Source organism: Heterodontus francisci, chromosome 19 (assembly GCF_036365525.1).
Source record: "Heterodontus francisci isolate sHetFra1 chromosome 19, sHetFra1.hap1, whole genome shotgun sequence".
In the NCBI taxonomy this organism is placed as follows: Eukaryota; Metazoa; Chordata; class Chondrichthyes; order Heterodontiformes; family Heterodontidae; genus Heterodontus; species Heterodontus francisci.
The window spans coordinates 36,056,565-36,083,775 of record NC_090389.1 but is presented as its reverse complement, the minus strand read 5'-3'; the positions used below and the strand labels follow the sequence as shown (position 1 = coordinate 36,083,775).

At 43.9% G+C, this 27,211-nt stretch overlaps 1 protein-coding gene and 2 long non-coding RNA genes across 10 annotated transcripts in view; 2 read left to right on the top strand and 1 right to left on the bottom strand.

The window, feature by feature from the left end:
* The window catches only part of LOC137380018 (uncharacterized), a 69,486-nt gene extending 48,425 nt beyond the window's left edge, over nucleotides 1-21,061 (top strand). The window contains exon 3 of the long non-coding RNA XR_010976951.1: nucleotides 20,942-21,061. This is a non-coding gene — a long non-coding RNA (uncharacterized lncRNA). The remainder of the gene's footprint in view (nucleotides 1-20,941) is intronic.
* LOC137380015 (contactin-4-like) overlaps nucleotides 1-27,211 on the bottom strand; it is a 1,659,092-nt gene that overhangs the window by 232,948 nt on the left and 1,398,933 nt on the right. The gene's annotated exons all lie outside the window — the stretch shown is intronic.
* Nucleotides 22,099-27,211, top strand: part of LOC137380017 (uncharacterized) — a 71,025-nt gene continuing 65,912 nt past the window's right edge. For all 4 annotated transcript variants that reach the window (XR_010976950.1, XR_010976947.1, XR_010976948.1 and 1 more), the window contains exon 1: nucleotides 22,099-22,306. This is a non-coding gene — a long non-coding RNA (uncharacterized lncRNA). The remainder of the gene's footprint in view (nucleotides 22,307-27,211) is intronic.

Below are 27,211 nucleotides of genomic sequence, written 5' to 3'. Positions count from 1 at the left end.
AATTCTGTGCTCTTCATATGTGCAGTTTATATATGTGCCCATGGGTACATTGCATGCAATTTTTGCCTCTCAGTTTACATAAGCACATTCAGAACCACTAAAGTGTGTTAAAAGGGAATTTATTTATGTGGAGGTAATTTCCTTCTCTCAACTCTCTGCAGAATCTCAGCCTCATTTCATACAGGTCTTTCTCTTTGTCTTCACTCAATTATCCCATCAAAATGCACAATCAAATCAGGCATATAGTCTCTGTCATCTGCATAAAGATAGGTTTTTAGCCAAACTTGAGATGCAAATTAAAACCAGAAGATGAAAGGAACAACAACAATTTGCATTAATATAGCACCTTTAATGTAGTAAAACTTACACAGGAGCATTATGAAACAAAATTTGGCATTGAGCTACATAAGGAAATATTAGGACACATGACCAAAAACTTTGTCAGAGAGGTAGGCGTTAAGGTGCTTTTGCGAGGAGGAGAGCAAGGTTGAGAAGCAGAGAAGTCTAGGGAAGGAATTCCAGTGCTTCGGGCCCAGACAACTGCAGGCATGGCTGCGCAAGAAGCCAGATATGGAGGAGGACAGAGATCTTGGAGGGTTGTAGGACTGGATGTGGTTATAGAGATAGGGAGGGGTGAGGACATGGAAGGATTTGAAAACGAGGATGAGAATTTTAATATCGAGGTGTTGCTGGTCTGGGAGCCAATGTAGGTTAGCAAGCACAGAGGTGATGAGTGAACAAGACTTAGTGCAAGTTGGGGAATAGCAGCAGCTATTGGGGATGAGCTCAAGTTTATGGAGGGTGGAAGAATGGGAGGCTGGCCAGGAGAGCATTGAAACAGTCAAGTCTAGAGGTAATAGTGGCTTGGATGAGGGTTTCAGCAGCAGATGAGCTGAGGCAAGGATAAAGTTGTGCGATGTTATGGAGGTAGAAGTAGGTAGTGTTGGTGATTAAGCGAATGTGGTCAGAAGCTCATCTCTGGGCCAAATATGGCACCAAAGCTATGATGAGTGGATAAGATGTTATACTGAGGCCCTGTCTGCACTCTCAGGTGGATGTAAAAGATACCATTACAGTATTCAAAAACATGTAGGAAAGTTCTGTCAGTTTCCTAGCCAATAGTTATCCTTCAAACATCATCACTAGATCAAGCTATCTGGTCATGTATCTCATTGCTGTTTGTGGCACCTTGTTGTGAGAAAATGCCTGCCATGTTTCCCTACATTAAACAGTGACGACAGTTCAAAAAAGTACTCAGTTGGCTGTACACCTCTTGGTGACGGCCTGAGTTAATAAAAGGTGCTCGATAAACACAAGTCCTTTACAGGTCCTTGTATTCCTGTGTTGATCCTTCACATTTTCATTAACGAGACATGATACAACACTAATGCCGCATGCCAATACAACGTCTTAACATATTAATGGATGGTTCCTGACCACAGTCACAAAAACTGTATGCTTGCAGATGTATTGGCTGCAGGAACCCAAAGTGATGACAATTGTTCCATTGCCTGGAACATTATCTGATGCTTGAGAAGAATGGGCCTATATTTTCTGGAATTTAGAAAGAATGAGAGGTGATCTCATTGAAATGTATAAAATTCTGAGGGGGCTTGACAGGGTAGATTCTGAAAGGCCATTTCCCCTGGCTGGAAAGTCTAGAACTAGGTATCATAGTTTCAGGATAAGGTGTCCACCATTTATACCTCAATGATGAGAAATTTCTTCTCTCAGGGGTTGCACATCTTTGGAATTCCCTACCCCAGAGGGCTGTGGCTGCTCAGTCGATGAGTATATTCAAGTTGGAGATTGATAGATTTTTGGGAACTAGGGGATTCAAAGGATATGGGAATAGGGCAGGAAAGTGAAGTAGATGGATAAGTTCAGCCATGATCTTACTGAATGGCACAGAAGGCTTCCTCCTGCTCCTATTTCTTATGTTATATTTTTATGCTGGTCTGCAATCATCAACCGCCTTTTTCAAAATAGACTTGGATGTTGAGGACATTTTGATGGTATTACAACACCATTTTTGTTAAATTTTTGAGGACTTGTATTTAAATTGTGGAAATGAATTCATTTTTGTGAGGCTGAAGATTTCATAGCTACTGGACTCTTTTTTTTTTAAAGTTCACCGAGAGGACATTTGAGATGTTGTTGTTGAAAACAACCTTTTGCTGGAAATCATGTGATTTAAGATAAAAAGTTCCTACTCAATTGGCTCAGTCAGAATAAAGCAGAATAGTACTGTACGTGGGAAACCAAGTGAGATGAAGCATACCATCCAACAGGTGAGTGAAAATGGGCCTCAATGGAGGCTTCAAATCCCTGAAAAAAAATCAGATTTTTTTTGAAAACTTGATCTACTCCTTTAAACCTACCTGCCCCATGAAAATAAGGTGTTCTTACATGGACGCCGACAAACTCCTACAGGGTCAGTCCAGGAGGGTAACTGCTGAGATCACAAGCTGAGAAATTTGGGGACTATCTACATGATCAGTTCTGAACTAAGCCTGTTTTTTCCCAATAGATCAACTAAAATCCCACTTTTCTGTGGTTTCTCTATAAAAATGAAATGATCTCCAAGAAAACGACAACAGGACTTTTGCATAGAGAACAAAATCTATATTTAAGTGAGATGGTTTCATTAATGATTACAAGCAATAATTTTTCTGATTGCTCTGAGCAACATTGCTTGCTTGAAGCCATAACTGCTCAAGTGCAACAGTTATCAAACATTCAACTGGAATAATAGAGTTTCATGCTTGCAATTACCCTCAAAATGTCTCTGCTGTCATACGGTACAGAAAAGTGAACCATTAGCTACATTCTGATAGATCTTAAATGCATCAGTGAGCTTATTAATTCTAACTAGCATGGAAACATAACTATAAAAACATGGCAACACAAACGAGGCAACAAAGCTTTTGTATGGTGACAGAACTCTGACCAGAGCATTGAAATATTTATGCAGCAGACAGAAAACCCAAGGCCAGAGCCCAGCAGCTACCAGTATTGGCTCCAAACAGCAGCTACTTTAGAGTTTACAGCATTTACTGGTTACTTACAAAGCATATCCCAATTTGTGCCCGGACCATTCTATGCACTTCCCGAAGCTATAAAAATAATCAGTCTACACAAACTGATTCTTCAAATTATCACGGATGAGTATGGCCAGGATTTAACACAGTGGCGGTGGCCCACGGGCTGGAAAGTTGGGGACGAGCCCGCCTCTGTCGGCCCTAGACACAACTGGATTTTACTTTAGCAAGCGAAGCAGAGTTAGCGTTCTGAAGAAGGGTCACTGACCTGAAACGTTAACTCTGCTTCTCTCTCCACAGATGCTGCCAGACCTGCTGAGTATTTCCAGCACTTCCTGTTCATATTTCAGATTTCCAGCGTCCACAGTACTTTGCTTTTATATTATTGGATTTTACTGTTGTCAGGCCATTAGTTGCCTGAGGACGTGGCTTCTGCCCCCCCACTACCTCACTGCGATGCAGGATGTCCCACTTCCAAGAGCTGCTGACCAAACAGAGGGCAGTGGTTATTGCTGGGATTGCAGTCAGCCCAGGACCAGAAGGAGTGCTGGAGGCCCGGAGTAAAGGTAAGTAGGGCTGGCTTGCTGGGGCCATGCAGGCAGGGATATAGTGGCAGGGAGGTGGGGGGGGGCTCTCCATGGGGCACAGGGTGCCCAAACAGGAGGCACCCCCCCCATTCCCCAAGCCTGCAGTCAGGCTACCAGGGAGCCTCGCTACATGGTGTAGCTCCCCCACCCCTACCCGTTGCTGGTAAAATACCACTGATGGCAGGAAGAGGCCGTTAAATAATTAGCCAATTGAGAGCCTCAACTGACCCAAGTAAAATACCAGCAGAGGCAGGTAGGCAACAGCCACGGCACACTCTGCCAACCTATATCCGATTTTACAGCCAGCAGCAACCCCCACCCCAGCCTGCTCCCATGATGGGGGGGGGGGGGGAAGGGGGTGGCGGTGGTTGGGGGGTGGGGGGGGTGGAAAGAAGAGGTGGGGAGGGCATAAAACTCGCACAAAAATCAGAATGAAGAAAGATATTAATTACCTTTGTCAAAATAAATAAATGTAATTTTACTTGATTTGCATTTCTTTCCCCAAACAATTATGAGTCCAAAGTTCCACTTTTGTGTTGGATGTACCTTTGGAATTCTTCAAAAGCAGCAGTGGCGGGAGGAGTGGTTTGAAAACTGAGCTCCCTCAGGATTCTCCCTTATGCAGAAATTCTGGTTGGAGGGTTTGGATCTACTCAAGTTCCTCTATTGTAAAGGGATGTGGCTGGGGAAATTCCCCAGTCCTCAGTGCAGAGAGCAGGCCATCGGCTCCACTGTGGACCTTGTAAAGGCTTGGAGGATTGCAGAGCAAGCAAGTACTCAAACCTGGAGAAAACCATTTACCCTGCTGTTTTGGGACCTGCAGAGTTCAGGCTGCTCTGTTACTTTGAGGCCTTTCCGAGGCTACATGTGGTGAATAAGAGCGCCATGGAGCTGATCTGACATTCTCAGCCTACCTCAGAGCAGGCACAATTGTTGTGCTTTAACAAGACTGATGTTCATCCATACCAATCTGACCCCATTCTTACAAATTAGATAGAGTCAATGGCCATCACTCTCAGTGGCCACAGGCTTCACTCCTCTGCCCTTGCAGTGGTAGAATGGCTCATTGGAATTCTTGCCCCTATATCTGTATATGGCACGTGTAAATAGACTTGCACTTTTAAAACTTTTTAAAAAATTAAAATATGCTATGAAATCGATTGTAGATACAAAAAGGAATTAAACCTGCAACTGCTTTAATCTGAATCAAGAACAGACTGCTGGAAATACAGAGAACACAGCATTTCAGAATATCAATTTTTTTTTTTAAACAGGTGCTGATGGATCTGTTGTATAGTTCCAGAAATGTTCCTTTTCACTCCATCAATTATGCCTGTTCTTGGTGGAGGTGTAGGATTAGAGACGTGAAGGCTCAGTTAGGGCTTGAGAGTTACAAGCTAGCCAGGAAGGATCTAAAGGGAGAGCTAAGAAGAGCAAGGAGAGGACACGAGAAGTCATTGACGGATAGGATCAGGGAAAACCCTAAGGCTTTCTATAGGTATATCAGGAATAAAAGAATGACTAGAGTTAGATTAGGGCCAATCAAGGATAGTAGTGGGATGTTGTGTGTGGAATCAAAGGAGATAGGGGAAGCGTTAAATGAATATTTTTTGTCAGTATTTACAGTAGAGAAAGAAAATGTTGTCGAGGAGAATACTGAGATTCAGACTACTAGGCTAGATGGGATTGAGGTTCACAAGGAGGAGGTGTTAGCAATTTTGGAAAGTGTGAAAATAGATAAGTCCCCTGGGCCAGATGGGATTTATCCGAGGATTCTCTGGGAAGATAGGGAGGAGATTGCAGAGCCTTTGTCCTTGATCTTTATGTTGTCATTGTCGACAGGAATAGTGCCGGAAGACTGGAGGATAGCAAATGTTGTCCCCTTGTTCAAGAAGGGGAGTAGAGACAGCCCTGGTAATTATAGACCTGTGAGCCTTACTTCGGTTGTGGGTAAAATGTTGGAAAAGGTTATAAGAGATAGGATTTATAATCATCTTGAAAAGGATAAGTTCATTAGCGATAGTCAGCACGGTTTTGTGAAGGGTAGGTCGTGCCTCACAAACCTTATTGAGTTTTTCGAGAAGGTGACCAAACAGGTGGATGATGGTAAAGCAGTGGATGTGGTGTATATGGATTTCAGTAAGGCGTTTGATAAGGTTCCCCACGGTAGGCTATTGCAGAAAATACGGAAGTATGGGATTGAAGGTGATTTAGAGCTTTGGATCAGAAATTGGCTAGCTGAAAGAAGACAGAGGGTGGTGGTTGATGGCAAATGTTCATCCTGGAGTTTAGTTACTAGTGGTGTTCCGCAAGGATCTGTTTTGGGGCCACTGCTGTTTGTCATTTTTATAAATGACCTGGAAGAGGGTGTGGAAGGGTGGGTTAGTAAATTTGCGGATGACACTAAGGTCGGTGGAGTTGTGGATAGTGCCGAAGGATGTTGTAGGGTACAGAGGGACATAGATAGGCTGCAGAGCTGGGCTGAGAGATGGCAAATGGAGTTTAATGCGGAAAAGTGTGAGGTGATTCACTTTGGAAGGAGTAACAGGAATGCAGAGTACTGGGCTAATGGGAAGATTCTTGGTAGTGTAGATGAGCAGAGAGATCTTGGTGTCCAGGTACATAAATCCCTGAAAGTTGCTACCCAGGTTAATAGGGCTGTTAAGAAGGCATATGGTGTGTTAGCTTTTATTAGTAGGGGGATCGAGTTTCGGAGCCACGAGGTCGTGCTGCAGCTGTACAAAACTCTGGTGAGGCCGCACCTGGAGTATTGCGTGCAGTTCTGGTCACCGCATTATAGGAAGGATGTGGAAGCTTTGGAAAGGGTGCAGAGGAGATTTACTAGGATGTTGCCTGGTATGGAGGGAAGGTCTTACGAGGAAAGGCTGAGGGACTTGAGGTTGTTTTCGTTGGAGAGAAGGAGGAGGAGAGGTGACTTAATAGAGACATATAAGATAATCAGAGGGTTAGATAGGGTGGATAGTGAGAGTCTTTTTCCTCGGATGGTGATGGCAAACACGAGGGGACATAGCTTTAAGTTGAGGGGTGATAGATATAGGACAGATGTTTGAGGTAGTTTCTTTACTCAGAGAGTAGTAGGGGCGTGGAACGCCCTGCCTGCAACAGTAGTAGACTCGCCAACTTTAAGGGCATTGAAGTGGTCATTGGATAGACATATGGATGAAAATGGAATAGTGTAGGTCAGATGGTTTCACAGGTCGACGCAACATCGAGGGCCGAAGGGCCTGTACTGCGCTGTAATGTTCTAATGTTCTAATTGGTTAATCAACTATTCCTCAGTAATGCAAAGGTGGATATTGCTGGATTTTTGACTTTTAGATATCCAATTCCCCAGTGATGTAGTGCTAGTTTGTAATCCCTACAGACTGAGGAGAGAGAGAGAAAGAAAATATATATGCACGAGAGCGAGCGTGGGAGCGCGGCAGATGTGTTTCCGAATAGTTAATTGAGACTGGGATGCCAGTTTATACTCTGAATTGAAAAAGAGTTTGGCTCCAGAGATTGTACTTTGCTGATTGGAGGCCAATACTTCAAGATTCTGTTTGGCTCCTGTAACCAGTTATGTTTTCCATTATAGCGGAGATCAGATTGTTCTGCCAATTTTATTACGTGTACGATCACTTTCTAGATCCGCTCTCAATCCATGCGTACGCGGTGTATCAACTTGAATCTGTTGCTGCTGAAATCAGGAAAATTATTGTATTGAATGAACCCGCATGCCTTTTGTCTTAAAGATGCTAAACCTGATGTTGCAATGAAAAAATAGAAATATTACTATATCATCTCATAAGTGTGTAAACATTTCACAGAATATTTTTCATAAAGTCTAAATTATAGATTTATAAATGGGGGAGGTATAGAATGAATTAATTTTCTTTTTTTCTATGATGCTATGGAAACCATTTTCATCCATCAGCTGCTAGTTTCTCACCTCTGCCACCCAACTGATGCTTTTTCATGACCCAAAAGTAAAAGAAAACTCTGGCCTGCAGCCAGACCTGTCCAAGGTCACCATCCGCATGAAAAGCCACATACACACACAACCCCCCCTCCCCCACCGGGAGCTGGCCGATTATCTCTGCTCGCACAACTGGCAAGCTGCAGCACTGCACCACTTGATGCCATCACCAGGATCGAAATGAAGCCTCAAAATAGATAGGACCTTATGCCAACAAGAACGGGGTAGATGTGAGGCCTCTCTGTTGAGATCAAATTTATCCCCGTTATGTTTCTTAGTTATAGAAGATCAAGTGTGTGCCTAAGAGTTTTTGGGTTAATAATAGAACACTGACTGGGGTGTGTAAGCCAGCTAAGTTTCTGAAATGCAAATTAACTTATAAGGTTATGTGGGAGAGATTGTTCATAATAGAATCATAGAAAGTTTAAGGCACAGAAAGAGGCTACTTGGCCCATTGTGTCTGTGCCAGACCATAATTGAACTGTAACTATAACCAAGCCACAATCCCAAAATGTTAAAGTTTGCTAAACGCACAACAATTGACATATACAGGAATACATAGTCCAGTATTCCAAAAACAGTGCAAGATTTCAAGAATGTTCAGTGACCCTGCACAGTTGGCCACACATACATAGTTAAACTCAAGAATCTAACAGGAACTATAAATGTAACAGTTGGTTCTTCAAGAACATTCTTGAAGGGCGGCGCAGTGGCTAGCACCGCTGCCTCACAGCTCCAGAGACCCGGGTTCAATTCTGGGTACTGCCTGTGTGGAGTTTGCAAGTTCTCCCTGTGTCTGCGTGGGTTTCCTCCGGGTGCTCCGGTTTCCTCCCACATGCCAAAGACTTGCAGGTTGATAGGTTAATTGGCCTTTATAAATTGCCCCTAGTATAGGTAGGTGGAAGGGAAATATAGGGACAGGTGGGGATGTGGTAGTAATGTGGAATTAGTGTAGGATTAGTATAAAATGGGTGGTTGATGGTCGGCACAGACTCAGTAGGCCAAAGGGCCTGTTTCAGTGCTGTATCTCTAAATAAATTCTAAGCAGCCATGAATCAAGCTCAGCTACTGTTAGAGAAATCTCCAAGCCTGTTTGTGAAGAAGACACTGAGACTAGGATGCTTTGGTGTAGATTTTTTTTTTTATAACTGCTTCCCTCTACTCTTCAAACAACATCACCAGGCAGTGCTGCCTGGCTCATCATTATATATACACACTTGAATTCAATTAACACCCAGCACCTGTTCACCCTATTATCGTGAACTACCAGGTATTTATCATCCATTAACAGAACTTCAGACCCCAACAGCTGTGACTTGGACCAATCTCTGTTTTCCAACAACAATCACCTGTGCACCCAGCCACCCATCTCCCCTCCACTCGCCATCATCCCACTTTGCCCAGTAACTTGTCCAAACTTGGAATTTGGGTTCAATACACTAGGCTTAGGATAAAGCAGCTGAAAGGATATTTTTAGCCGTCTCACCTCCCAAGTTATTCTTTGCCTTTCTACTTTTGCATACAAACAAGTGTGTGAAATTTGCATATGGACAAGGAGCATTTGATGTGGTTGTTTCATTGGTTAGTAGGGCAGAGAATCCAGGAGAAACAGATGTACGAGCAGAATTTTTACGCCGCACTGAATAAATGGAACACTCATCCTCTTAATAGCTGTCAGGTGCTGTGAAAAAGCAACTAATTTAATTTTGTTCTCCAAAAGGCAAGCTCAGATTTGTGCACTTAATACTGTCATGAACATAGCACTTGGTGGAGAAAAGGACCATAAAGGTGATCTTTTAGGTTCATGCCTGCCAATTAAGCTCATTGACACATTGGAAGACATGAGATACAGCAGTTCCGATAATAGATCAATGATCTGATGCATTAGACAGGATTTTCCTGGTCCCACAGTGATGGGCTGGGAGGTGGGGGGCAGTTGGGAAAATAGTGGGGAGCAGCGGCAGGACTAGACGCGGATCGGCTGCCTGATTGGAGGCAGACAGCCAATTTAAATAAGTAAAGGCTCTACGAAGGGCATTTTTTCTGGCATTTAGCTGGCGGCAGAGTGGGGACAGCCTCCCTGAGGCTGTCCAGAAGGCCATTGGAGCTGGAGGCTTCATGCTTCAATGAGGGGGCCAAGAGTAGGGAGGCTGCCCCCATGACCCCAATGGGCCATCCGGAGGGGCCTGCCTGCTTGGCTCTTCTGATTTTTAATTTTTGCTTACTTAATTGGCCTCAAAAGGTAGGCATCCTCCACAGCGCTCACCTCTCCTGGTGGGGCTACCAAGGCTTCAGATTTTTAAAGGGTGTACAGGTTTTCCATGCCTTCAGAAACAGATCAGATGAAGGAAGGCAGGTAAAGTGTGAGGTTCCAATCATGGCTGCCCCAAGGCATCACCCTGTCCTCACAGGAGGATCAGTGGGACAAAGGGGGACTTGGCACTTGGTAAAGGGATGCCCTTGGTGTTGCACAGGTGGCAGGGAGAGTGGACATGCCGTGCCCAGACACTGAATGGAGTCAGAACCCCCTGGCATCATGGGGAAAGAAGAGCAGTGGGCAAGGCTGTCAAGGACAATTGGGCATCCACCTGCCCAAAAGGAAGGCTCTAGCTGGCAATAGGGGCACAACTGTCAGATTTTGGGCCCAGTGGCACTGAGGGGAAAACCCTCCGCAGGAAGAGCAGAACCCCGAATATCAGGAGGGCACGGGAGAGGAAAGAAGAGCAGGAAAGCAACGGAGGCCAAACCCTCAATACAGGATCTACGTCGAAGATGGAGCTACCTGGAGATGAACAAGAACGAGTGCTACAGAAGACTGTGACACTCTCGGTAGATGCCCTTATGACCGAAGACCTTGCAGCACCGGTCACCATGCCCTGCTTGTGACTGTCAAAGTCGCTGTGGCCTTGAATTTCTTTGCTTATGGCTCCTTCCAAGGATCAGCTGCAGACATTAGCAGCAACTCAAAAATAGCTGCACACCATTGCATCTTGCTAGTCACTGATCCCCTCTTTGCCAGAGCTGGACTGGAAATTCATTTCACAACAGACGCGGTTTGCACAGACGCGGTTTGCGCAGGCGCAGAGGGCTTTGGGTTTCGCCTCCATCACTGGATTCCCCCAGGTGCATGTCATCATCGAATGCACCCATGTGGCCATCAAGACACCCAGTGAGGTCCATCAACAGGAAGGGCTTCCACTCCCTCAATGTTCGGATGGTCTGTGACCAAAACAAGAGCTTCCTCCATGTGTTCCCTCGCTTTTCTGGCAGCTGCCATGACTTCTTGATCCTCCACCAGCCCAGGTAGAGGGAGAGACTGAACAGAGAGTTGCCCTGCTGCACAATGAGGCAGTCTCCTCCTACCACGCTCCAGTAAGATGATCTCCTTCCGCTCTCTCACACCCTGCAGCATTAGATCAAGGCTGGAATCAATGAAGCAAGGGTCTGCCCTGCCTTGGGGCCCAGTCCTCTGGCTCCCCTGGGACATCTTGCTTCCCTCTGGTGCAGTGGAAAGCTTTGGCACAAACTGCAGATCTCTCCCTCAGGACAACTAGCAACGTGAGTGATGGCTGCTCAGCAGTGTCAAAATGAGGCCTACACTTCACCTCACCCACCTCCCTTCCCATTCTCACTGGCTGTAAGTGGACAGGAAAACTGTCTCAATACCAACTATGGGTGTCCCCAAGTAAAATTCTTAACTTTGATCAGTTTCTCACTGGAGACAAGTTTCTGATCTGAAAACAAATCCAGTCTGTTTCCTACCTTCGTGGTGAAAATTCAGCCTTGCTATTACTTTACTAAATGGGTAACTAATTAACTAATAAAATAGATAAATAAATAAATAAGGTTAGACAGATATGGCAGGGCAGATGGTGTGCTGTAACTGCAACCTATGAGAGTTTGTGGCGAGCAACTGTGATCCCAGACAACCATATCTGTGATAAGTGTCTGCAGCTCGAGCAACTGTGGTTCAGGGTTGCTCAGCTGGAGTCAGAGCTGTAGACATGATGGAGCATCGGGGAGGAGGAAGAGTTGACCAGTTGTGGGTACCAACCCTGCTTGCTTCTGCTCAGCATCCACCAGTGCAATCTTACAGGAAACAGCCAATTAAGAGGCCACCTTCCCGTTCGACTGAAGGGTAAGAAATGCTGGAAATACTCAGCAGGTCTGGCAGCATCTGTGTCAAGAGAAGCAGAGTTAACGTTTCAGGTCAGTGACCCTTCTTTAGAATTGATGAAGGGTCACTGATCTGAAACGTTAACTCTGCTTCTCTCTCCACAGATGCTGCCAGACCTGCTGAGTATTTCCAACATTTCTTGTTTTTATTTCAGATTTCCAGCATCTGCAGTATTTCGCTTTTATTATCGACTTAAGGATGGTGGGCGAGTTGCTGAGGCAGGAGGCCCAGAGGACCCTCAGCACTCTATGGCTGGAAGCCCCACCAGAGAGGTGAGCGCTGCTGAGGCAGGTAGGGGACTGCGAGGGCACCTCAAATGGAGGCACTCTCGGAAGCCTCCTGAAAATTTAAGAAGAATGAAGGCCCACAGCTATTAAGACCATCAGTATGGAGGGGAATCCCTCCACAGGATATGTTGTGGTTGTGGCTGTGACCTTTTCGTCATGTGGCTCTGTAATTTGGGGGATTGAAAGGAAGCTCCAATGGCACCCCCTCAGCCTGCCACACAAACTGTCACGGCAGAACATCATTCCGAGGAGGGCCTGCCCAACACTAGGAAAATGCTGGTGGCTTCTGAAAATTGCCGCTAAGTGGAACAGTACTGGCACACACGCAAATGCAGCCTGTTCCACTAAAACGTCGCAGTCTGCAACATTCAGGCAGCTGCCAGGATTAAAGATGGCGCTGTTCAATTAATCACAGAAATACAACTCCAACCCATGGCAGCACACAGTGCACATGTTGTTCACTCGGAGAAGGTATAAAGTCTCATCAGAAGTGCAGCACCTCTGACAGTGCTGCAAACCCTCTGTAATTCTCTGAGGTTTCAGTGCCATCCCGCTGTCTGGCCACTCACTCCCCGCTTCCCCTCTCGCTCACTGCCCGCTTTCTCCCACCCTCCATGCCTCCAGACGGGGATGGGTTGGGAGGCAGGGGCGGCCCTCAATTGGGCACCTTGTGCCCGACTGCCATGGCCCCTCCCGGGGCGCGGAATGGCTGGCAGCTATCGCTGGGCGGCCTTTCACGTCTCCAGCCTCCCGCAGCCTCCCGTTCAATTTTACACCACCCCCAAGCCACTAACCGATCCGCCCATAGAGTCGGGGAGAGTGAAACCCATTGTCCTTTAGGTTTACAACCTTGCACCCTGCTTTCAAAAGGGTCTTTGATCTGGGTACCTTGTTCTCATGGTAACCAAATCCCCGGCTTGTCTCAGGGCAGATTTTGTGTTCCTTCTTCCCCCACGAAAAACCATTTTTGCCGGTCCTGACCTTTCACCCCCAAACTTTATGATCTTTGCCCTTCGACCCCTTCCCACCATCCCCTCAGCCAATGGAATAAGTTTTCTCCGCTTCCCACCCCCACCTGAAAATTAAACTCCTCCCCACTCCCCACCAGTGTCTCGCCTTGAATCCCCAAATGGGCATTTGAAGGTGCAGGACTTCCGGCCACTAGCCGGAATATCGGCGTGGGATGGCTGCCCAGTCAATCTAAGTTAATTAACATGTATATGCATTAATTTTATTCGGCAAATGAATGCTCCGCCGCCATGCGGCCGAAGGCCGTACCGAGGCCTTGCCGTTGCCAGTAAAATGCGGTGGGGCCTTCTCGGCATTGGGGGTCAAGGCGGGCCTCTCACCAAAGAATTTTACAGGTGCACCTGCAATGACCCCCGACCTTGGAGGGCTGGTAAAATTCAGCCCCTGGACTCTCCCCCTTCCCACCTGTAATGCCTTACCAAATTCCCTCCATGACTTACATGACTGCTAGCAGTTAGCCACCCATTTTATGCATTTACCTTGTGCCTTTATGGATCTTCTGTTGATCGTAAGCATTTCCAATGGTGTTTTTACATTGTCTTTATTCATGCAAACAGTATTATGTTCAGCTATATTCATGCAAAAGGTTTACAGAGATGTTATTACCCATGAGTCTCATCACCACAAAAGGCTACGAGAAATAAAGGTCAGTTTAGCCTAAAGCCGTAATGATAGAAACGACAAATGATAATGCATGGCATGGTATGGCAAAGTAGGGAATGAAAGAATGTTTGAGTTTGAAGAAACTATTAAGAAGAGGATGATAAAGTGCCAAGCATTTGTGTTTCAGCACTGCAGGATTAGATTTAGGGAGTTGTACAACTTTACTGGTCTTACTCCAATATGGGTTAGATTATGCAAGGTAAAACAGTTAATTTCTGTAAATAGTTTACAAAAAGAGCTGAATGAATGTCTGGTTAGGAATGGATTGAACACTGAAACACAAGTACAAATAAGTACAATTGCATGTTGCATAGAACATGATGGTTGCTGAGCTGCTGTGTCCATGGACATGTTTTACCAAAGAAAGCAACTAGTCAATGATTATTAGTATAGTGTCTGGAGTTTTGCTCAGCTTTTGATGGGATTGGGTGGAAGACGACACATGGGTGATTTGAGTAAGGACCATAATAGAGGAAACTGTATTTGGTCCATGGAAAGAACTGATTTGATAGGTTGAACGAGCTTTTCTTGTTACATACTTTATTATGTACACAAACATTTTTGACATTGCTCTCCAGTGCAATTCTATGCTGATTTGAAACAGATTTCTAGCTTAAAGGGAGCTGAGAACAAGGTTTTACAGTGTGTATCGCATAGCAACAGGTCAGTGACTTGCCAAAAAGAGATATCTTTGAGCCATGCTTGACTGGGTCTCTGTGTTCCCAGCTGTACAGTTTATATATGCTGTGTTTCGTTGGTTTCCCACAGCTACAATGCCTATTTAGACAGAGTTGTAAATATCATCCTGTACCACATAAACAATGCCTGTCAATGGCTTTCATTTACTCAATTTTTACTTCTGCTGATTGGCCTGCATCAATATGAGAAGTGCAGGTGCAAGGTTACATGCAGGTAAAAAGAGCAATGCTATTGGAGGAGAGGCTAGCCACATTTCAATGTGCTAACAATTACCTCAAATAAAGGAATACCAGTAAAGGCTAATCTTTATTGAGTGTCTAGACTCTCATGAAAAACTTGAAAATGCCAGTGAAGAGAAAATAGGTTTTCAGTGTTTTCTCTCATGAAAATATGCTGGATTTTTTTGATATCACACAAAATTGATAAACAGCAAAGTTGATAATCAGCTGGATAATTACAGCCCTAAATAAAATGAACACCATATTTCTTGGGGAGAAAGCTTGTTAAGAAGTGGACATATCTAAATAAAAGAAAATTAAGTAAAACACTTAAAAGAATGTTTCTCAAAATATTTAAAAGCATCACATACAGTGAATCACTTTAAAGTGGAGTGTTATGTAGGTGAACATGGGAGCTATTGTGGGCACAGCAAAATCCCAGTGATGACAATTGGATGAATGACCAGCCAATCTGTTTTGACTGAAGGAGGAACATTGTTCAAGGGAACTCCCTGTTCCTTTTCACATCCTGCCAAGGTTTCTTTTACTCCACCTGACCCACAGCAATAGGCACGGTATGTTCTGGGAGAGATTTTAAAGTGCTCATCAACTATTTCTTGCTTGAAAAAAAAATGGGAAAATGGCACAGGAAAATCATACGGGCGCTCAGACACCCCATTGATTCTCAAGGCCCACAGAATTTTGTCTGCTTGTCTGGCTGTTCAGCGCGGTTATTTTAAAGATCCTCTTTATTCTGCCTTGATTGGGGATGCTTACACTTAACCGATGTGCGAGGATAATGGTTTTTTAGCCTGTTATGACCAAGTGAGAAGGTTTCTAGGGGTTCCCTCTCAGCCTTTGCCTGGTTTAACCGTAACAGGGTTTAATTTTAGAAACACTGTTTTAGCTCCCCCTCAGTGAATCCTTGTTCACTACTCCATGTGTAAGACAAAGAAATCAGACAGGTTTCCTTAGTTTAAACATGATGGAAGTTTATTAATCTTAAACTCCAATCTGGTTAACAACTACAAATATGCGATGCAACCACACTAGCACGCATACGCGATAAACACACACTGTCATGCAGGCCTCCACCTGCCAAGAATGAGGCACATTAATTTTGCCACATGGACATTAAATTTTAAATTGTTGCTGGGAAGAAGAGAAGACCTATAACAAGGGATTGTAGGCGCCTGGCTGGAAGGACATTTTTGCATATTAACAGTGTTGGAACAAAGGAGCTATCCCCTGACCCACCCAATACACAAAGCCAGAAGTGGTTATACCAGTCACATGACTACCCTGCTGTCCAACTTGGGGAGTTTTAAATTGTAGAGACAGTGTTTGAACTGGCAGAAAGCTCTTGGCTCCTGGATTGAAAAGAGCCTCTCCTGTCTGCTCCCATCTCTTTCTCACCAGCTTTGAAATCCATTGAAGCCACATGAAACTCAAGAGATAAAAGTTTCTTACAGTGAACAAGGTTTAAGAAGAATACTGGGCCCTAACGAAAAGCAAGATCTACCGAAAAGCAAGGACTATGCAGTGAGCTCGAAGACCTGTAACAAAAAACTCTTCAGATATTGCCTCAAACTTTTCCACTTTATTTCTTCTGCTCTTTTCTGTCCCTATCTATGTGTGTGTATCGCGTATGCATGCTAGCTGGGCACATCATGTATCCATAGGCGTTAACCGAATTTGAGCTTAAGTTTAATAAATTTCACTTTTCTTCTTTAAACCTAAGAAAGCCTGTTTGTGCTAGTTTCTTTACCTTATAATTGGAAAGCAGTGAATAAGGATGCACTAAGGGGGAGCTCAAAACACAGTGTGTTTAAAAATAAAACCCTGTTACAGTAAGACCAGGTGGCGGGTGAGAGGGACCCCTAGACCTCTTTCTCGCCTGGTCATAATACACACGCAGATAAAGACAGAAAAAGTAGAAAATAATAAAGGGAAAAAGTTTAAGGCAATATCTCTTAGTTATTTACTGTCCTTTGAGTTCAAAGTGAAGTCTTTGGTTGCCACTAAGTCCTGATATTTGTTGGGGCCAAGTTCACGCTTCAACTCGTTTCGATGTAGGAGTATTTTCTCTCTTGAGGTTTATGTGTCTTCTGTGGGTCTGGTGGCTTGGGAGAAAGCGAGATAGAGACAGCCAGGAGAGAGGCTTCCTTGTTCCAGCTTCAGTTGCAAAAACTAGACTGTTCCTTTCTGTGTGGCACAATTCAACTCCAAGTTGGCCAGCAAGTCAGTCATGTGACTAACTGGCTTAACCACTCCTGTGTTTGTGGATTGTATCATCTTCGCAGTCCCTGGAATGCGCTTCCTTACATATTCAATGTCTGGTGATCAAAATCCATTTGGGTTAATTGGATTCAGAGAGCAGTGCTTTGTCTCCACAAGCACCGTCTCTTAGCGTGCAAATATCCTTCAGTCAAAGGTCTGGTGATCTGTTTCACAAGTCATTTCTTCCTCCATCAACAGTTTAAAATTAATGTTCATATGATGAAATTAATATGCATCATTCTTGGCAGGTGGGGGTCTTCATGACAAGCCTAATAGCGATTAAAATGTGTAGGAATGGATATCAAATGGGAATGGACTGTAAACAACATGAGCAGGTGAAAAGAATAAGAACTATTGAATACAATTAAGACTTTCAAAAAAATATGTTTAAATAATGATAAAAAAGACCATAGAGCTAATTTTCTAAATGAAGGCTGTAGGTGTGGAACCTTGCTAATTGGGAATGCCTATTGGGAAATTGCAGGCATGCTCCCTATGATCTTTAGCCCATTAAAATTAATGGTCAGGGGATCATGCGAATACACTTATATATCCTCACTCCTCTGTGCGAGGAGCCCTCATGAATGGAGCTCTGTACACTATTCCTCATCTCTTTTTTGATTCAATGGATATTTCCAGCTATAACCCTGAGAAAGTCAGCTCCATTAACCTATGAATACACTTTTATTACCTTTGGTTCCTTCAATGTAATGATTATAATGATGCTTGAAGGTTAAGTGAAAAATACAAACAGTAGATAGGAGATAAAAATACAAGGAAATTATATTTCAATTTTATTGGTACCATCATTGAGCAATTCATACATAAAAATATTAGGCAGATAAATTCGCTGAAAGGTTGCAGCTCATAGCAATAAAAGAGAATGTCAAGTTTTATGGGTTATTTTCCTGTCTGCAATTTAAATAAATGACACTCATGATTTGTGAAGGAATATTGAATGGTGCGCTGAAGTCGAAGGAATTTTGACTTTGTTATGATAATGTGAGTGGGAGTCATTATTTCATTTGATCTTTTATCACTTCAATATAGAATTAGGAGCCAGTGTTCTGTACTCTGTTTATAGCAAGCGGCATGTGGCTACAGAAAGCTCAAGCAACCCAGATGCATTGCTGTAGAGGTCGAAATCCTAGGTCTCAATTGTGTTTTTTTTTAATGCTTGATAAATGAAACACTACAAGGTGATTTTTTTGTGGCACTGCTGTCACACTGCTGATTAGTGTCTGCTTAGTTTATGATACCTTAAATAACCAAAGAGGTACACTGATCTCCAAGTCTGCCAAATCTCCCACAGAGGGGAGGAAGGCTCACATATGAGATGACAGTTTCATCCCTCTGGTCTGAGGATGGTGATTTCTTGTTCATGAAGAGTCCCATTTCTTTCAGTGAAGAGCAGCACCATAAAACATTCCCGCTTATAATCTTTGGCATTCCGTGCTGTTAGATATGTCTGGACATGTTCACAGAGAACCTTTCATCAGCCACAATAGAAATCTTTCTGAAGGGTTGCCTGCCTAAGTCCTGATCTCACTACCTCCTCTCCCATGCACTTATGTCCCAGTGCTGCGGTCCATCTCTCACTTGCACAGAACCTGATACTTCAGCTTCCTCCTCCAGAAATGCTCACCAACCCCTGAGTCCTGACTTTGTGTCCAAAATGTGATGATCTTACTTACAGATAATATTTGCTAAAAGTATTTACTGTGTCATCTCAAGTAAGCCACAGAGTCTAAAGAGCATAGAGTAGAGGAGATCATCTGAGTGCACTGAAGAACTGGAATCCTCAGCTATTACGAGCTCCATCCAGATGGTGTGCAAGAGATAGAAAGAGAAGACCTGTGAGCCTTACTTCGGTTGCGGGTAAAATGTTGGAAAAGGTTCTAAGAGATAGGATTTATAATCATCTTGAAAAGAATAAGTTCATTAGCGATAGTCAGCACGGTTTTGTGACGGGTAGGTCGTGCCTCACAAACCTTATTGAGTTTTTCGAGAAGGTGAACAAACAGGTGGATGAGGGTAAAGCAGTGGATGTGGTGTATATGGATTTCAGTAAGGCGTTTGATAAGGTTCCCCATGGTAGGCTATTGCAGAAAATACGGAAGTATGGGGTTGAAGGTGATTTAGAGCTTTGGATCAGAAATGGGCTAGCTGAAAGAAGACAGAGGGTGGTGGTTGATGGCAAATGTTCATCCTGGAGTTTAGTTACTAGTGGTGTACCGCAAGGATCTGTTTTGGGGCCACTGCTGTTTGTCATTTTTATAAATGACCTGGATGAGGGTGTAGAAGGGTGGGTTAGTAAATTTGCGGATGACACGAAGGTCGGTGGAGTTGTGGATAGTGCCGAAGGATGTTGTAGGGTACAGAGGGACATAGATAGGCTGCAGAGCTGGGCTGAGAGATGGCAAATGGAGTTTAATGCGGAAAAGTGTGAGGTGATTCACTTCGGAAGGAGTAACAGGAATGCAGAGTACTGGGCTAATGGGAAGATTCTTGGTAGTGTAGATGAGCAGAGAGATCTTGGTGTCCAGGTACATAAATCCCTGAAAGTTGCTACCCAGGTTAATAGGGCTGTTAAGAAGGCATATGGTGTGTTAGCTTTTATTAGTAGGGGGATCGAGTTTCGGAGCCACGAGGTCATGCTGCAGCTGTACAAAACTCTGGTGAGGCCGCACCTGGAGTATTGCGTGCAGTTCTGGTCACCGCATTATAGGAAGGATGTGGAAGCTTTGGAAAGGGTGCAGAGGAGATTTACTAGGATGTTGCCTGGTATGGAGGGAAGGTCTTACGAGGAAAGGCTGAGGGACTTGAGGTTGTTTTCGTTGGAGAGAAGGAGGAGGAGAGGTGACTTAATAGAGACATATAAGATAATCAGAGGGTTAGATAGGGTGGATAGTGAGAGTCTTTTTCCTCGGATGGTGATGGCAAACACGAGGGGACATAGCTTTAAGTTGAGGGGTGATAGATATAGGACAGATGTCAGAGGTAGTTTCTTTACTCAGAGAGTAGTAGGGGCGTGGAACGCCCTGCCTGCAACAGTAGTAGACTCGCCAACTTTAAGGGCATTGAAGTGGTCATTGGATAGACATATGGATGAAAATGGAATAGTGTAGGTCAGATGGTTTCACAGGTCGGCGCAACATCGAGGGCCGAAGGGCCTGTACTGCGCTGTAATGTTCTAATGTTCTAAGGAGAACAGTAGGGAAAGCAAAGTAAGAGAAATAAGAAAAAACTATTTTAATCCCTGTCACACTCACGAAAAATGCAGCAATGAAAATACAGAACCAAAATGAGTTATAAAAAAATTGGAACAATTGTTAAAAGAACAATTTTTAAATATGTGCTGTCAACAAAATTGAGGACAAGACAGATGACCCTCAGCATGTCTTGAACCCAAATCCACATCCATGCCTATTAAGACTGAAAACCAATTAAGCCCTATCTGCATGGAAATGCGACAGATAATCACACCTGGATGTGAGCGATACTCAAAAACAATGAGACAAGACCTTGCTCAGACTTCTTGACTCCGAATAACCTTCATTACAATGGAGTGCGAACCACTCTCATCTCCACAGAATGGGGCCATCGTCAAGGTATTATACAGCCCAGGTAGCAATGAAACCTCAAGTCACATGGGCAAAACCAACCCTTGTAAAATTCACCTTAAAAGATAATCGTTGAGAGGAACAAAGGGGTAAGTCTTTTCAGGACAGGACTAAAGACATCATCATCAGTCTGGTCTGTCCTCAGTCACACAGTGCAACAAAAAGCCATCTTGATTTCCAGCAAGGCAGAGAGAGAGAGGGAGAGAGATACACACACACACACACACAGAGAAATACAGAGCCAGAGAGCGTGTGCGCGATCGGTTCCGGCCAATACAGTTGAACCCTGCTGAGACAAGTTGGAAGCGAGTTACAGCAGAGACAAGAAAGTGCCTTTGTAAAAATTACTCTTTTACAGGTGAGAATTGACCCAAGACTTCAGAATTGTCTTCAACCCAAAATGAACTGCCAGGAGACTGCAACAGCCCAACGATTACCAGACAACCAGCAAACAGGTCTGCAACTTTAAAATTCACCTCCTGAGGTAATCCCACAGGTTATTCCTGAAACAACAAACTTTTACAACCTGAACTCTGAACACCACTTACTTTTCTACCTATCTTCTCGAGAGTGGATGCGTGTGTGAGTGGTGTTGCAAACGTTTTCAGGGAATGAGTATTGTTTATTTTTTTTTTATTTTAGAGATACAGCACTGAAACAGGACCTTCGGCCCACTGAGTCTATGCCGACCAACAACCTCCCATTTATACTAACCCGACAGTACTCCCATATTCCCTACCGCCTACCTACACCAGGGGCAATTTTACAACGGCCAATTTACCTATCACCTGCAAGTCTTTGGCTGTGGGAGGAAACCAGAGCACCCGGCGAAAACCCACACGGGGACAGGGAGAACTTGCAAACTCCGCACAGGCAGTACCCAGAATCAAACCCTGGTCCCTGGAGCTGTGAGGCTGCGGTGCTAACCACTGCGCCACTGTGCCACCCATTTAGTTAAATAGTTAATCTGCTGTTTTAAAACTACAAGACAACCTGTCACTGTCTGTTTATTTGGTAAATAAAACACAAGGGGTTAAAACACTAGTAACAAAAAAAACAGTTACTGTGGTCAGTTGGGAGGTGAACAGTGGAAACCAGCCACGCCATTGCCCACCTGACCATAGCATCCCATTTTTACATGGCACAGAAAGACAGTTTTCACTCTATTTTCACAATAATGCAAGTGTGAGCTAGTTTTCAGTGCTTGTGGGATCATTGTGGAAGGTGAGGGACCATGACAAACTGCCTGTGTCATTCTTCTCACAGTTGGTAGAAGACATGAATCAGTTGCTCTGATGAAAGAAAATCAGTGGCTCAGAGCAGTTGCATCGGTGGTAACAAAACATTGTCCGCAGATTAAAGCAGGACAGGCTGTCCCCTGACCCATGTGATGGACACAGGCTATTACTTTTAACTGTGTTTATGTTTCCAGCTTGTGGTGATGCCTTGGGTCTGCAGTTGTCTTGTGACTGAAAATCCTGCTAAATGTTAACAGCTTGGTTTGATTTTAATTCTGAGGTAGCTAGTTCTTCTTTTGAGATCCAGATTCAAATCCAGTTCATAGACTTGTTATCAATACTTTCTCTCGAAAAAACCTCTTATATTGGTATCAATGAAGTTCCAGAAGTGTGGGTCCCATTCAGCCAGCAACAACCCCAATGCCAACCTAGGGGTTTGCTAACTCCAGCTGCAGGAAGATCCACTTCTTAACCAACTCTCGCAGGTGAGCAACTTGAACAAATCTGAATATGCCTGCCAACACCAACATAACTGCTGAGGGTCACAGTAAAGATCTTCAGATTTTATTAGAAATTTGTGAACACAAATTGAGTCAAACTGTGACACATTATCACTTAGAATTAAAGAATATTAGAGCAGATATTAAAAACTCTGAACTTTATGACATTTCCAATTTGCAATGGAACTGTCATTTATTTTTAGCATGTCTGATATTTCCAGTCTGATTGGTGACACAATCTAAATGTTAGATTAAACATTAATTGGTTAAAATAGCTGGTATAGACAAAGGAATTGTTCATGAATAAGCCAAGTGTTCAGATGAGAATCTTTGAATTGTAGCATTTTAAGGCTGGTGTTTTTCCAGGATGGCTCAAACAGAATTTTAATGGATGAAATTGAAAGAGGCCTTCACATATGTTGTACACCGATCAGAATGTTAAGATTGTACAGTGGTTTATTCTTAGACAGTGAAATACATCCATTTTGTATTGAGATTAATCACCTAGATAGCAAGAGAGAAAAATCTGAAGGATTCAACTGAAAATCTTGGCGAGGTTCAATATGGGGACTTTTCAGCCGCAAAATAAATTCTTTAAATATAATTTTCAAAATCATCCATAGGAGTTATTACAAATCTGTCAATTTCCATTGATCAATAAGGAAGGGAGAGGACTCTGCGTTCTGGCATATGAAGGGCTCAGTGTATGTAGAGAAAATGCAATTATCTTAAAAATCATTGGATTCCAGAATCAGAAGTTGTGGTAAAGAGTTAAAGAGGCTTTTACATGAACTCATGCTTGATTTAATTGTATTTTACCAAGTCTTCAAAAATGCATTTAAATGGTCTCAGGCCCTCATGTGTGAGGTAACTCTAATCTTTATTATACTTTCACCTGTTTATTTCGAACAACTATCATCACTGCACAGCACTGCAATGCCAATTGTCATGCGAGGCCCCCACCTGTCAAGAATGAGGCACATTAATTTTGTCATGAACATTGACTTTAAACTGTTACTGGAGAGAAGAAAGGACTTGTTAAACAGATCAGCCGTGGCTGGAAAAGACATTTGCATATTAACAGACAGTGTTTGGAAGGATAAATCAGCCATCCCTGACACATTTAACCCACAATGGACTTTTGATCACAGACGTTGAAAGTGGGGGAGCTCGCATTCCAGGTTGACTGGTCGAATACACAAACGGACATGGTCAAACCAACTCGTCACATAACTAACCTGCTGGGCAACCTGAGTTTTTTGAATTTGTACAAACACTTTGGGCAGAAAGCAGTTTGCTCCTGGACGGAGAAGATCTCTCCTATCTGCTCCCATGTCTTTCTCACAAGCCTCTGAATCCACTGAAGACACATGAATCCCAAGAGAGAAAAGTCTCCTACAGCGAACAAGGTTTAAGAAGAATACTGGGCCCCAATGAAAAGCAAGATCTACCTACAATCAACGACCCTACGGTAAGCTCGAAGAACCACAACAAAAACTCTTCAGATATTGCCTCAAACTTGTCTACTTTATTTTTCTTCTGCTCTTTTCTGTCTTGATTAGCATGTGTGTATCGCATATGCACGCTAGCCTGGACGCGTCGTGTATCCATAGGCATTAACTGAATTAGAGTTTAAGTTCAATAAATTTCAACTTTTCTTCTTTAAACCTAAGAAAGCCTCTTTGTACTGGTTTCTTTGCCTTATAATTGGAAAGTGGTGAACAAGGATTCACCAAGGGGGGGCTAAAAAAACATGGTGTGTTTAAAATTAAACCATGTTACAGTAAGACCAGGTGAAGGCTGGAAGGGAACCCTAGACCTCTTTCTCACCAGATCATAACACAATAAATAATTTGAATTTTAAACTCCTTGACTTAATTCAAGACCTAAAAATTAAATCAATTGGCCGATCCTCAGGGCTCCACTGCTCCCTTTGAATGGGTTCTTTTCTTCTGGATCTGCATCTATTAGACAGAATTTCACTACTCTTCTTCTTCTTCTTTTTCAGCCTCCTTGTCTCGAGAGACAATGGGTAAGCGCCTGGAGGTGGTTTGTGAAGCAGCGCCTGGAATGGCTATAAAGGTCAATTCTAGAGTCACAGACTCTTCCACAGGCGCTGCAGATAAAATTGGTTGTCGGAGCTGTAAAACAGTTGGCTCTCCCCTTGCGCTTCTGTCTTTTTTCCTGCCAACTGCAAAGTCTCTTCGACTCGCCACACTTTAGCCCTGCCTTTATGGCTGTCTGCCAGCTCTGGCGATCACTGGCACTGCTTCCCACAACTTGTGATCAATGTCACAGGACTTCATGTTGCGTTTGCAGACGTCTTTAAAGCAGAGACATGGACGGCTGGTGGGTCTAATACCAGTGACAAGCTCGCTGTACAATGTGTCCTTGGGGATCCTGCATCTTCCATGCGGGTCACATGGCCAAGCCATCTCAAGCCCCGCTGTCTCAGTAGGGTATATATGCTGGGGATGTTGGCCGCCTTGAGGACTTCTGCGTTGGAGATACTGTCTTGCCACCTGATGCCAAGGATTCTCCGGAGGCAGCGAAGATGGAATGAATTGAGACGTTGTTCTTGGCTGACATACATTGTCCAGGCCTCACTGCCGTAGAGCAAGGTACTGAGGACACAGGCTTGATACACTCGGACTTTTGTGTTCCGTGTCAGTGTGCCATTTTCCCACACTCTTTTGGCCAGTCTGGACATAGCAGCAGACGCCTTTTCCATGCGCTTGTTGATTTCTGCATCGAGAGACAGGTTACTGGTGATAGTTGAGCCTAGGTAGGTGAACTCTTGAAATACTTCCAGAGCATGGTCGCCGATGTTGATGGATGGAGCTTTTCTGACGTCCTGTACCATGATGTTTGTTTTCTTGAGGCTGATGGTTCGGCCAAATTCATTGCAGGCAGCCGTAATCCTGTTGATGAGTCTCTGCAGACACTCTTCAGTGTGGAATATTAATGCAGCATCGTCAGCAAAGAGGAGTTCCCTGATGAGGACCTTCCATACTTTGGTCTTCGCTCTTAGACGGGCAAGGGTGAACAATCTGCCATCTGATCTTGTGTGGAAGAAAATTCCTTCTTCTGAAGACTTGAACGCATGTGAGAGCAGCAGGGAGAAGAAGATTCCAAACAGTGTAGGTGCGAGAACACAGTCCTGTTTCACACCACTCAGGATAGGAAAGGGGTCTGATAAGGCGCCGCTCTGCTGAATTGTGCCTTTCATATTGTCATGGAATGAGGTGATGATACTTAGTAGTTTTGGTGGACATCCGATGTTTGCTAGTAGTTTGAAGAGACCACGTCTGCTGACGAGATCAAAGGCTTTGGTGAGATCAATGAAAGCAACCGAGAGGGGCATCTGTAGTTCGTGGCATTTCTCCTGTAGCTGGCGAAGGGAGAACAGCATGTCAATGGTGGATATCTCTGCTCAAAAGCCACACTGTGTCTCAGGGTAGACACGCTCAGCCAGCTTCTGGAGCCTGTTTAAAACGACTCGAGTGAAGACTTTCCCCACTATGCTGAGCAGGGAGATTCCACAGTAGTTGTTGCAGTCACCGCGGTCACCCTTGTTCTTATAGTGGGTGATGATATTGGCATTGCGCATGTCCTGTGGTACTGCTCTGTCATCCCAACACAGGCAAAGCAGTTCGTGGAGTGCTGAAAGTATAGCAGGCTTGGCACTCTTGATTATTTCAGGGGTAATGCCGTCCTTCCCAGGGGCTTTTCCAATGGCTCGAGAATTAATGGCATCACTGAGTTCCGATTTTGTTGGCTGTTCATCCAGCTCATCCATGACTGGCAGAGACTGGGCTGCATTGATGGCGGTCTCAGTGACAACATTTTCCCTGGAGTACAGTTCTAGGTAGTGCTCCACCCAGCAGTGCATTTGCTTGCGTTGGTCAGTGATCGTGTCCCCTGATTTAGACTTGAGGGGGGCGATCTTCCTGATGGTTGGCCCAAAAGCTCTCTTAATGACATCATACATTCCTCTGATGTTTCCGGTGTCAGAGGCCAGCTGAATACAACTGCATAGGTGTTGCCAGTAGTCATTTGCGCAGCGCCTGGCTGTTCTTTGTGCAGCGCTTCTGGCTGCTTTAAGTGCTATGGATGTTAACTCGCTGGGGGCTTTCTTGTAGTCCAAATTTCAACACTATTATTCAACTATTATATATACAGTGTATGAATTCCCTGAATCAAGAGTTACAGGCATTTCAAACATAAGATAATGGCTCAGAAATTTAATCAGTTTGAGATTCCTGTTGTGAAAGTGCTTCCATTTTAAAAATATTTTTTGAGGTGTTTTAGAATTGTGGAAAGGGATTCATTTGAAGGACTGAAGTGATTCCAAAGATGCTGGACTTTATTTTCAAAAAGGTCACTGGAAGGACTTGAACTTTCTGTTTAAAAACACTACTGGATGTCACATGTCAGAAGCCTTGGTGACTATGGTGACTTGGGGGAGCTGTTTACAAAGAAGTGACATGCCAAGATTTATGGTGGTCAAGACTTGGTTTTGTTTTGGATTGTTTTGAGTCACTTGGGATTGCAGCTTGCTGAGAGAAGCACCCATCTCATCCTTTCTCCATCTCTAAGAAACCCTGAGAACCCAGTGTGTGATAGCCAAAACCCCTGATGCCACATTTCTCCTGGAAAGTCTGCCAGACTAATCCTCGATGTCACCTGAAAAGAAATGCTCCAAAAAGATCCCAGTGACAGCTGTCTACATGTATTTGGGATGCTGGAAAAGGGACAACTGATATCATTCCATATCTTATCCCTTTCCTCCAAGGATTAACAAGTATTTGGCCAAAGTTTTTTTTTGTCTTTTTTTGTAAAGAGATCTCTGCAGAGAAAACATATTTATTTTTTCTTTAACCAGCGTGT